Below are 12,959 nucleotides of genomic sequence, written 5' to 3' on the forward strand. Positions count from 1 at the left end.
GGATCTCCACCCTGGTCTGGAGCGCCCTTGACATTGCTGCCGCCTTTGCCGCTTCGACCGCGTTCAGCGCCTGCCCCGTTGAAGCGGCAAGAGCCGAACGTGGTGGTTGCGGCGCAGCAGCCGAAGTCGATGGTACCATACCAGCTTCGGCGCCGAGCGCCGAAGGCTCTGCTTCCTCTTCGGCTGCCATCTCCACTCCTACTTCACTCTCCTTACGCCTTGCCACCTTCTCCTTTGCGACCTTCTTCGGTGGCATTCGCTCTCAGTGGTTTCGCTCAGAGGTCCCCACGGTCAGCGCCAGCTGTTGTCGAATAGACAACTACGTCATGTCGAAAGACGTGGTTCTCTCAATAGTGGATGGGAAATAAAAGAACAATTGTATTACTTTGTTCAGAATTTTTTTGGATCCCCCTATTACATGGCCCTAGGAGGCTATTTATAGCCCCATTACAGGTTCCTACTGTTAGGGTTTAGATTATACAGGGAAATTTATATGGTTACCCTTATGATGGGGACATTATTGAGGGCACACTATGTCCTTTATACATACGGGCCCCTACTGGGCTTAAATGGCTCGGCCCATCTATCTGGCAAAATCCCCTGAGGACGTAGCGGCCCGCTAGGCCTCTCGACAACGAGGTTCGGTACTCTGGCAAAACCTGTGCCCGTGTGCCGAGGCTTTCGCCGCATCTTCACCCATGCGGCCTTTTGGCAAGGACTCCACCCGGCGAAGCTGGTGTAACCCAAGCCACGGCTTTCGCCCATATGGCTTTATTCTCAACCTTCGCCGCCTGCCTCCGGAGTGAGCTTGTTGCCTGAGTCTTTTGGTTTCGGCAGGTTCGGCCGAAGGCCCTCCGTGGTAAGCCTCCAACAATAGTGTTTGCTTTTTCTCATATATTTTGAGTGCTGGATATTAATATTTGTTTTTTTTGTGTGTTGTTGGTCGGCTCGCCGCTTCTCCACCTCTCGTGGTGGTTGCCTCTTCTTCCTCCGCTGCCAGAATCCGGGGAACTTCCCCGCCGGCCGTCGCTCCTCGTCCTATACTCTAGAATAGAATCATCAAAAGCATAGCATTAGTGATGCGGCAACGGATCCACCACCTCCAACTATCGATCCTGTTGTGGTTTTAGTAAAATTGATTTGAGGAGCTATGTCCGGGTTCGAGCACCCCATCATCGGCGCCGCCCACGCCGCCTTTGGGCACCTCCAACTTCAATTGCCCCCCGCCCCCGGATCCAATATTCCCAACCCCTAACACTCCACATATACTCCATGCTTCCTCCACCGCACCCAACACAAGCACAAGCCTAAACAACCACCGCTCCACCTCCTTCTCTGCATTGCATTCGATTCCTTGGTCCATAACATGCAGGAGGTCCTGGACAAGCACAAACCCAAGGCGCTATTTCAACCACATCTGGAGACATTAATCCTCCATGGAAACAAGGCCCATTTCGATGCCTTCCTCTCCAACCTCCCTTTTGCAAAGGTACCGCCGCCTCCCCTGCCTCCCGCAGGCATCTTCTCCACACCACCGCCTGTCTCTGCCCACGACCAAGACCAACCTGCAATTCCAGCTCAAACCGAGGACAAGGAAGAGATTGACACTGTTGACTCCATCCGTCCCAATATATAGCAATTTTTAGCACTTAGGATTTGTCCCAAAATATAACAACTTATCCACCAACATTCACTTCCCAACCAATCACAAACCTCCACCATTTATTTTTCCCACCTACCTCCAGTTATCAACCAATCACAACCCCTTCCTATTTAATTCTACCTAATTTCTTAATAACCGTATCCAACTCTAAAACTCAATATATTATGGGACGGGGGGAGTATGTCTCTGTAGTAGTACTACTAGCCGGGTACTACTAGTATGCCTGTGCATTATGATGCACGCACGCAACTACTTTCTGTTGGCAACTTTTTGTAGCAAGTTGACAAGCACGATCACAGCACCTAAAGCTTTGCGGTGATAGTAGAGTCGCTAACCACCCTAACCTAGCAAACGCTAAGTCAAAATGGGTTTTGATAGATTAAACCAGCTAGCGGAGCCGATTTAGATAGAACAATGGATAACTACCTGTCTCGTGGTCAAAATGGAAAGTTTTCAGGAAAAACCTACAAAGAGGTGTTGCACTCTCACAGCGGTGGCGACGATTTTCAACGCAAATCGACAAAGATGGACAAACTAAGCTAGAACTAGTTGAGATTGTATGTTGCAATTGAACCGGCCTTGCCCCTTATACAGGGGTTGGTCTTACATGTCCAACTCAGGATAGAAACCAAAGGAAACCCGAAACATGCCTTCCCAAGCAAGGAAAACTCGAGACCAGACGAAACAGACTCGGGCTCGGACTCTGCCGGTCAGACCGGCCACAGGTCGGTGGTCTGACCGGAGTTCAGGCTGCGGTCTGACCGGCCCATACACGGCGGTCAGACCTTCGTCCCAAAGGAAACACCGATAGATTTCCAAACTTTGGCAATTTTCCCTATTTCGACTCTAGGTGCTAAATTTGGGTGTAAACACTTTCCCCACCAAGCTCTCCCATCCCATTCTCTCTCTCTTCTGCCCTCTGTTCCCATCCTCTCCCACGGGTCTGCCACCATCACTGCTCGCCTATGGCAGCTGAGAGCCTGAGACACGGCGAGTGGTGTTTGATGCATGTCGAACCGTGTCATACACGAGCTGACCAGGGGATGCGTGTCGACACGGGAAAAAATGTCGCTACTCGCCTATGGCAGCTGAGAGCATGAAACACGACGAGTGGTGTCTGATGCGTGTCGAACCGTGTCAGACACGAGCTGACACGGTGATGCGTGTCGACACGGGCAGCAGCGCGCTCCCCTCCGCCGGATCTAGCGGGAGGGTAGGCGGCATGCGGCCACGGGGGCAGCAGCGCATGTGGATGTGGTGGCGCCGTCCCCTCTCTCCCCCTCCTCCCGACCCCCTCCCCTCTGTGAGCCGACGACGACGACGGCGAGCGGCGATGCGCTCCCTTCCGTCGGATCTGGCGGGAAGGGAGGCGCATGCGGCGGTGCCATCCCCTCTCACCCCCTTATCCCGGCCCCCTCCCCTCTTCGAGCCAACGACAGCGACGGCGGGTGGCAGTGCGCTCTGATCTGCTCCGCCGAATCTGGCGGGAGGGGAGGTGGCATGCTGCGGCAGAACAGGAGTGGCGGCTTCGTCCCCTCTCCCCCTCCTCCCAGACCCATCCCCTCTGTGAGCCGACAACGGCGATGGCGGATGGCGCTGCGCTCCCCTTCGCTGGATCTGGCAGGAGGGCAGGCGGCGCGGCGGCGGGTGCGACGGCGCATGAGGATGCGGCGGCGCTGTCCCCTCTCTCCCTTCTCCTCCCGGTCCCCTCACTACTGCGAGCCGACAATGAAGACGGCGGGCGGCGGCGCGCTCGCCTCCGCCGGATCGGGCGGGAGGTGAGACAGCATGCGGCGGCACCATGCCCTCTATCCCTCTTCTCCCGATGCATGGCGATGGTTAGATTTTTTTTAAGTTAATTTGTTGTGAATGAATTTGTTGATTTGAGTATGATTTATGAATTCGTGGATGAATTTGTGATGCGAACAAACTTGCGTGGGGTGGCCCGATCTTCACGGCAGTAGGTTCAAGATAGAGAGTGCCGGCGTAAACCGAAACACAAGAGGGTAACTAGCTGCGAGCAGCAAGAGGATAACTAGCTTTATACCTGCCAAGGTCGGATCCGACTAAGTGGTGAGGGTGAGAATGATCCGAAACTCCAACCCATCACACCAAGCAATCATAGAATCATGATCCGGAATAACTAGCTTTATACATGCCAAGGTTGGATGCGACCAAATGGTGAGGGTGAGAACGATCCGAAGCCTCCTGGACTCTGACCCGTCAAACCGAGCAATCATAGAATCACAATCTAGGACTAATCCACACAATACGGTGCAGCCAAACTAGAAGCCGTAGAGCACGAACTAGGGGGCACCAGAGGAGCCTTCTCACAAGTCCAAAAGAACTCACAAGAACAAAGGGGTAAGACACTTATGCAGTCTTTAGCAATCTCTCATACATGAGGTTTTCAATTGAACAAAAGTTCTCTAATGGATGGAGTAGAGGGGTATTTATACTAGGAACATCCCTCCTAGCTGAGGTGTGAACATAAGAAGCCACGTTCTAGTGGTCAAGGCTAACATAAATGAGAATGCAAAGAGTTTTCTCGGGTTCGCGCACAGCCCTTCAGCTCCTCCACAGCCTTCAGTAAAAATACCATAACTTTTTATTGGAAAATGATATTGAGGTGGGGTTTGATGCATTGGAAACTAGACTTGTCCCTCTTTCCAACAATATATGCCATGCACCCAGTCTCTTTACTGGCTGGGTCGCACAAGCCTTAGAAGTTTAGCCTTTGCAGCATAAACCATCTTCTTGTTGGCGTAAACAGCTGTTGGTTGGGCATGTGCTGATTCCTCCTCGATGTAACCCTTGTCGTTCTCAACATAACCCATCTTCCTTGGCGTAGTGATGATGTCCTCGGGCGTAAACCTTAGCAATACAAAGGTAGAGCATTTAGGTAGTATAAAATTCTCACTAAAATTTGGGTTAAGTTTAGCAAAGAGCGAGTTCACCTCTTGTTGTATATTCCTAGCACGACTACGCGTAATTGGACCATGATAAGCTTGATCGTTCTTGCTGAGATGTAATCCATCAACTTGGTTTACGTCACCTTCATTTTATTCATGTGATGTATGACGTAAACTATCACCCTTGTTTACGTCAAGTGTAGCTGGGATGTCCTCATCAATTTGCTAAGAGTAGTATGTGGGATGATTTGTCGCAGGAATGCAAGCCAGCAAAAAACAATGAAAAAAAAGAAAATCGGGACTAAGATGCCACGTGGAGCTATTATCTTTAGTTCCGGTTGGTAACACCAACTGGGACTTAAAAACACACATATTTAGTCCTGGTTTCGGGGTCTCGGTTTGCAACCCGGGACTAAAAGGGTTGCAAACCGAGGGTGAAAAGGCTTTCGCCAGTAGTGGTTCTTGGAATAAAGCGACCACAAGGCTTTTGAAAGTTGAACGAAATGTCCCAGCCCCAATTTTTTTTTCTTTGGAACAATCTACCGTAAAATCATAAAGAACTTTCTTTCTCATAAAAAAAGAACTTTCACTGATATGGAACGAATCAGATAGACACTGGTGGATGCAGCAGGGGGCAAGAGGACCCCGGGTAACCCCTTCGGCTGCATGAACCCACAATAATCAAAAATGCTAATGAGCGGTTAGTTGCGTGTTGGGTTTCTCAAACCGTCATGGCCGGAGTTACCGAGCCCCGGTGGTGAGCACGGTTACCGCACGGTAACTGTACAAAACCATGTAAAATTTATCAAAATTTTAAATTATTTTTTAAATCTAGGTTTTCCTTTTACCGTACCCCGCGGTAAGCGCAGTTACTGGCGGTTTTGCAAACCCTACGCGTGGCCCGATTCAAGCGATAGTAGATTACTAGTACTATACTACTCATGAGTACTACTACTAGTACCTATGTCTCTGGAGTAGTACTACTAGCCGGGTACTACTAGTATGCCTGTGCATTGTGACGCACGCACATAGCTACTTTTCCCACCGAGTTCTCCCATCCCTTTCTTTGGGCCTGTTTGGTAGAGTTCCAACTCATAAATTTAGCTCTAGGAGTTAGGTCTGGAGTGGAGTTGTGGAGCTGCCTAAACCCAGCTCCACCTGTCTAGTTTATTTTGTGAGAGAGCTCCACCCAGCTTCACTCCTATTTTTAGTAGAGCTGAAATTGTAAATTGTTTGGCTGAGCTCCAGCTCCAAGAGAGGTGGAGCTGGAGCTAGAGCTGTGCCAAACAGGGCTCTCTCTTCTGCTTTATTTTCCCATCCTCTCCCATAGATCTGCCACCATCACTGCTTGCCAATGGCAGCTGAGAGCCTAAGGCCCTGTTTAGATTCCAACATTTTTCTTCAAACTTCTAACTTTTTCGTCACATCGAACTTTCCTACACACACAAACTTCTAACTTTTTCGTCCAATTTCTTCAAACTTCTAATTTTGACGTAGAACTAAACACAGCCTAAGACACGGCGAGTGGTGTTTGATGCATGTCGAACCGTGTCAGACACGAGTTGACACGGGATGCGTGTCGACACGCGAAAAAATGTCACTGCTCGCCTATGACAGCTGAGAGCCTAAGATACGACGAGTGGTGTCTGATGTGTGTCGAACCGTGTTAGACAAGAGCTAACACGGGGATGCGTGTCGACATGGAAAATTTTTTTAGACTCGCGTGTCCCGGTAAAACTAGTGGACGACAGTGATGGTGGGCAGCGGCGCGCTCCCCTCCGCCGGATCTAGCGGGAGGGAAGGCGACATGCGGCGGCGGGGGCGGCGGCGCATGAGGATGCGGTAGCGCCGTCCCCTCTCTCTCCTCCTCGCGGCCCCCTCCCCTCTGTGACCAGATGACGGCGACGGCGGGTGCAGTGCACTCCCCTCCGCTAGAGCTGGCGGGAAGGGAGGCGGTGATAGGGGTGGCAGGCTCCCCATGGGGAGGTGGTGGTAGAGGTGCGGCGCCCTCCCCTCCCTGTCACTGAGGAAGTAGAAGGTGGAGCATAGAAGCCTGGTGGCCAGTGGCTGACGTCAGGTGGCCTAGTGCCCAGCATCTCCCCGGCCTCTATTGTGGATTTTTTTGTGGATTTATGGATGATGTTGTTCTTCAGTACATTTATTCGGTGATGTCAATCAATCTTGGTGACGGTCTAATTTTGATTTTGGGGATTTGGTGATTTTAATTTAGATTTGGAGCACAATGGGAGCAACTCGATGCGTGGCATGGCGGCATGGTGTAGTAGTGAGTTCAACCCGATTCGAGCCGGCTCTCTCTTTTTCTTTTTGGCGCGTGCGAATCTATAGGTGCCTGTTCTATTTTCCTCATAAGTGCCGGTTTTCTCTATTGGTGCCAGATGAAAATCCGGCACCTATGAACCCTTGCAAACCGGTACCTATGGCATATTTTGTTGCAGTGCTATAAAATGTTGCTGATGGGATTGAGAGGAATTAGGAATCAGAAGGGCTCGGCATCTCTATATATACTGCATACGAAGCAATCATGAATCGATCACCTTCTACAACTCACCTAGAAATTCACGAATAAAAAAAAAGAGATGAACATACTGCCTATAGAGTGTTGTTGATGGGAATGCGAGGAATTTGGAATGGGAAGGGTTCCGCGTCTCTGTTATTTGCAACGTGATGCCGAAGCCGATGGCACCTCACGCAGGATGATTCTGTCAGCTGGCGACTGGGTAATCTGCATCAGTACTGAACACATGCATAGTTGTAAGTGGAACCACAATATTGAATAGTCCATACTGCTGATAATGTGGATGCAGCTTTTCAATGTTCTTGTGCAGTACCCGTGAGTCCGTGATCTGCAGTACCCATGCTATCCACAGATCGCAGAGCATAAATGGAGTCCGATAACATAGAAACAATCCATTCGCACATGCCACTCACACATCGAGAATTTTGGACTCACGCAAACCGTAACTCTGCTAAACTCCAGGAAACAAAAAAATAAAAAAAGTGTACCATACAACGAGCCTAAGGTATATAAAAAGCATCGTCAACATTTTTCTTCGACAGATCCCAATCATAAAATTTTTGGATTTTAGCTGAAACTTGTGCTTTTTGGATGTCCAATATCTGTTTTCTTGCTATGTGCAACTTAAGAGCCACTCCCAATCCACCGATAGCTCGGACAGGACGACGGATGGCTGATCATGCTTGGAAGGGGGAACAATCGCACAATGGGGAGTTAGAGGTAGCCGCACTTATGATTTTTCTTACACAGAGGTGAACTTGTACCATTGGTAAGCTCTTAGCGGAAACCTTCTTGACAAAGTTCAACAAGTCTAAGCTCTCTCCCCTGCGTCGCCCTCCCCCGGACAGCTCGGGAGGCGACGTGCCCGCCGCCGTCTTCCTCTCCCCGTCTCCTCCTCTGCCTCGCCGCCGCCTGAGCGGGCGCCGGCAAAGCCGCGCGGCCGCAAGGACGGTGGCGGCGGGGCTTCATCTCACCCACGCTGCGCTCGGAGGCCGGGGGAGCTGTCCATGGCGGTGGCGGTGGTGGCCAGATCCGCGCCGTGTTCGCAGTATCTGGCAGGTGGATGGCCGGCGGCAGGGGCTGACGGTGGTGGCGGCGGTGCTGGTGGCGGTTGTGGTGGCGGCGGCGCTGGTGGCGGATATGGTGGCGAAGGAGATGGCGACGACGACGGCGGGCCGCGGCGCTGGCCCGGCTTGTCAAGGACCTCGCCGCCACGAGACCTCCGGCGCAGCGGCCTCATTGATGCTCCCTCCACAACGTCGACGACCCGGACAGCGCGCTGCACCTCCAGATCCGAGCCACCGAGGCCGGATCTAGCCGGCTGGCAGCTGGCAACGGTGGCGGATGGTGACGGTGGCGGCTGTGGCGATGGCGGGTGGCGACGGTGGCGCCTGTGGCGGTGATGGTTGGCAGGCCATCACGAAGGGGCTGACGGTGCGTCGTCGTAGGTGGCATCTTGTGGAGGTGGGGAAGGAGTCTGGCAGTGGGGAAGGAGACCGGGTGTGGGCGCGACGTTGACGACGGGAAGATCTGTGGCAGTGGCCTAGGCCAGATCGCTGAAGGGACAATGTAGTCGACCGGCGACGATCCTTCTTGTGCTGATTGGTTGTGTGGGTTTGGATAGGCAATCACTGCCGAAAGCCTCGCCGAGCCGTTTGGCCGGCTGACTGTGGCATCGCCTTTTGGCGTCGTTCCCCTCCCTGGAGGCATCGTTTTCGCATACCCCTCTCCTTTCCTTACCATTCTCCGTGTGAAAACCTTGCTTCGGCTTCCGATCAAGCAGTGGCGGCCATCCACGTCGCGTCCTCCTTGGGGGCACCACTTTGGAGAAACTTCTTCGTGCAAGGATGTCGTTGATGGTCTATCCATTTGCTTCGAAGCTTTTCAGCCATAGGTTTTGACGAGGCCTTCGCTTTCTCGCTCCACCTTTTGTTTTGCGGTGGACGACATCACTGTTTGTTTGATTTTGCTAGGTGGAGTCGGAGCTGCTTCGTCGGGGTGACGAAGCTGCGCAACAATGGCATGCTGCATTTTCCTTCTAGGGGTTTTGTTGTTAGCCGTGAATAGATTGTGGCGCTTAGGCGGCTTTGGCTTATGTTCATCGTGGAAAGTCGAAGCCACTTGATCATTTGCAGCATCTAGGTTTAGATGGTGCATCCGGTTTGAAGTCGGAGCTATTGTGTCGCTTGGCGGCAAGCTCAGCAACAATGACACGGTTGGAAAGTCAGAACCCCCTATGATGTTTCGGTCAACCTTGGTAACGACATCCTACATTGGGCTCCGTTAGTGGTTTCAGCTGTTTGTGAGTTCTGGCGTGTACTGTGTAACTATTCAGCCAGCCGGTGGTTGGTTTTTCTTTTCTTGTAACCTATCTAGGATAGTAGTAGATTGAACTGTTTTTGGAGGGTTAAACAGTGGAATCAGTCAGGCCGCCTATAGACAAAGTTGTAGAGTTTTCTCCAAGCTTTCCATATTGGTAAAATACAATTTGATCGGATGAGTAGAACTCTTGATATAGTTGTTTCTGTATGTACCCTCTAAAATTCTGGACGGATTCTGAAGCCTGCTTTCAAGCGCAAATTAGACCACTTAAATGGCAGAATAAAAATATACTTTCTACATAAAAGTTGTAGGTATTGTTCTGTAGATTCTCAAAATGTATATATTTTCAGTCATAGCCTTTTATATTTCAAGATATAAAGGTTTGAAGCAACAGTCTTGTGTATAGTCCAAGCGGCGTTCCTTGTTATTGCGTTTTGACGGGATGGGGCAGTAGGTTCACCTTTTTCATTGTTTTATATGCATGTTTGAATGTGTTCGCTGAGGTTTTGTTTGTGATTAGGTGGTGGTCCTTTAGATCGTGTATGATACCAACCCTTCATTGGTGGAAAGTGCATGACGAACTAATTATGTGATTCATGGATTGTTTGCTCTATCTATTTATTTTCGATATATTTCTACGTGACATGTGACCGCTTATATTCACATTGTTGTTCAAGCCATTTAGGTTTTCATGTTTATCCTATGTTTACGATGTTATTCTGGTTTCAATATTCCAGATTCTGGTTCTAAATAATTCAAGTTCCATGCTTGCCATGGATGTGCAATATGGTTTTAATTTGGTTCTTTGATTCTAGTTTTCAATTATTCAAGGACCATGCGTAGTCATGGGAGTGCAATTTGGATCTTTATTCATGTTTCTGTGGGTAAGAGTTGATCACGCTTACTCGGCTTTGTCAGCAAATGCTAGGATATATTCACTATTATCCGGGATGGAAACTACTATTTCAATTCATGCCTGCCCGGGATGGGAACTACTATTTTCTTTGACTTAGTGTTTGAAATTGTATTTCTTATCAAAGAAAGAAAGCTTTCTGTTCGTGCTCTATTGCTAATGATGTGTATATGTGCTTTCTAGTTCCATATTGTACTTGTTGAGTATTTCCGTACTCACTCTTGTGTTTATTTGGTTTTTAGATACACATTGAGATCGGCATGCATGGGCGGGAAGTAGCACCCTTATATACACATTTATCTACACACTACCAAACTATATTGCCTAGGTCTATAATGATACTTAAACTATATCATGGTTCGGTCTTGTAATAATCTTTTAGATATCTTTTAGTTTCTTTCTATGGGCTATATGGATGGATCATATTGTGGGAATGATATTATTATTAGTTCAATTTATAACTGTTTGTCGTGGATGTTGTTTTGAGTGTATTTTAGTGTGGCACTCTAGGTACGTGGCTACCTGGGGCGTTACAATTACTTCAATACATCTCTAATATTTAAAAGTAATGGATCCACAGGTTTAAATATAAATCAATGGTAGATGCTCTGTTTTCTCATAATTTGGTTTAATATTTCTTGAATTTATTAGAGTGTCAGGTGTGTTGCCTTAGGAGCGTTTGTAGAGATTAGGAGGGTGTGATTAGTTTAACAGATCCAATCTAATTGTTAAAAATAAAATGTTAACTATAAATCAATCGTCAGATGTTTTCTTTTTTTGTTAGAACTTTTTTGGTTTTTCTCTAATTTATTACAGCACGATGTGGTGGCTTAAAATTATTTGTAGCAGTGCCATGTGGCAGCTTAGGAGTGCCATGTGGCAGCTTAGGAGAATTTATATGTTGTTCAATGGACTTTTAGTATATAATAATATTCTTGCCTCAATGATTGGTGGATAGCAGTACCTATGTAGAACTGATACATGCGTTTGAGTGTGACATAGAATTGACACATAAGTTAAGACTTGTAAGAGTCAAGTACACCGGATCTTAAGTTTAAACTTCAGAAACTGAAGAGGTAAAGATCAACATATATGCCTCCTTTCAATCATGGCTAGACACATTGATGCTTTAATCATGTAGCATATTTTCTTTTATTTTGTTTCTTTGTAAATAACTTTCCTTTATTTAATATTATTACCACAGTAGGAGCCACTACTGCGGTTTCTCGTCAAAAAAAAAACATATATGCCTCCTATTATTCTAATTAAGACATATCGATCCTGATCATTTAATCGTTTATTTTTTATAATCCTTTAAGTAGGGAAAATATGTAGTAAAAACCACATATGTAGTGAAAACTTGAAAACTACCGTTGGATCAAGAAATGGACGTTTGAGATTCATCCACGTCACCATGAGTTAAAATTTAACTCGCAGATTCACTCATGAGTTAAAATTTTAATGGGAGTTAAATTTTAACTCAGGGTGATGTGGACGAATCACGGACGTCCATTTCTCGATCCAACGGTAGTTTCCAAGTTTTCACCACATATGTGGTTTGCACTACATATTTTCCCCTTTACGTATTAAAGATATACTTCCTCCGTTTCACAATGTAAGTCATTCTAGCATTTCTCACGATGTTAATGAATCTATATAACATCAATGTGAATGTGGGAAATGCTAGAATAACTTATATTGTGAAACGGAGGGAGTAATTATATTAAAATATTTATTAGGACATATCTAGATTAATATTATTGTCAAATTGACATTTTAAAATGGAGGTAGTATTTTTAGTGCGAATGATAATTAGAATATTTTAGTTTAGGATATTGTAGATTGCTTTAAATATTAAAGTTATGATGATGCCAAAATATTTTTCATGAAATATTTAAGTAACAATATTTTTTTATGAAAATTAATATTATTTTAACAAATCAATATTTTAGAACGGTGGTATTATCTTTTGAGGTGCTAATCACAACTAGTTAGAGTATTTTATTCTGTGATATTATAGAGCTAATCTAATTATTCTGTATGATTGTGATGTGATATATGATGATATGATCTACATTATCTATTTTCTTCACAACTTTTTTTGTTGGGATTGTGATGTGATATATGATGATATGATCTACATTATCTATTTTCTTCACAACTTTTTTTTGTTGGGATGGCATGCAAAAATGTCAGGACAATTTAAAATAATAGAGGGAATACATGTTTTTTGGATTGTTATTTACAATTTAATGGTTTTTATTTTTTTCATATCTATCGTATTTAATTTATTAGTGTATGTTTTGTAAAGTGATATATAGTCATATAATATACATTGTCATTTTTGTCTATTTTTATTTAACAGATTCAATTGCATGCTAAGATTAGGATGTGATAAAGATTAAATATTTGTTATGAGTTAAAGAATGTAGTAACTTGGAATGGTTAATTAAGTACCATGAATACATTAATAAAGAATGATAAAAAGATTGTGTAATTTAAAGGATACGATTATTTTTCTATATTATTTGTAATTGGAACATCTTAAAAGAAAGAAAGAAACAGACGAGAAGACTAGATGAGGGGAGGGGGCAAGCAACGTATACGTACGTA

The sequence above is a fragment of the Oryza sativa genome, chromosome 7, assembly GCF_034140825.1.
Source record: "Oryza sativa Japonica Group chromosome 7, ASM3414082v1".
Lineage (NCBI taxonomy): Eukaryota > Viridiplantae > Streptophyta > Magnoliopsida > Poales > Poaceae > Oryza > Oryza sativa.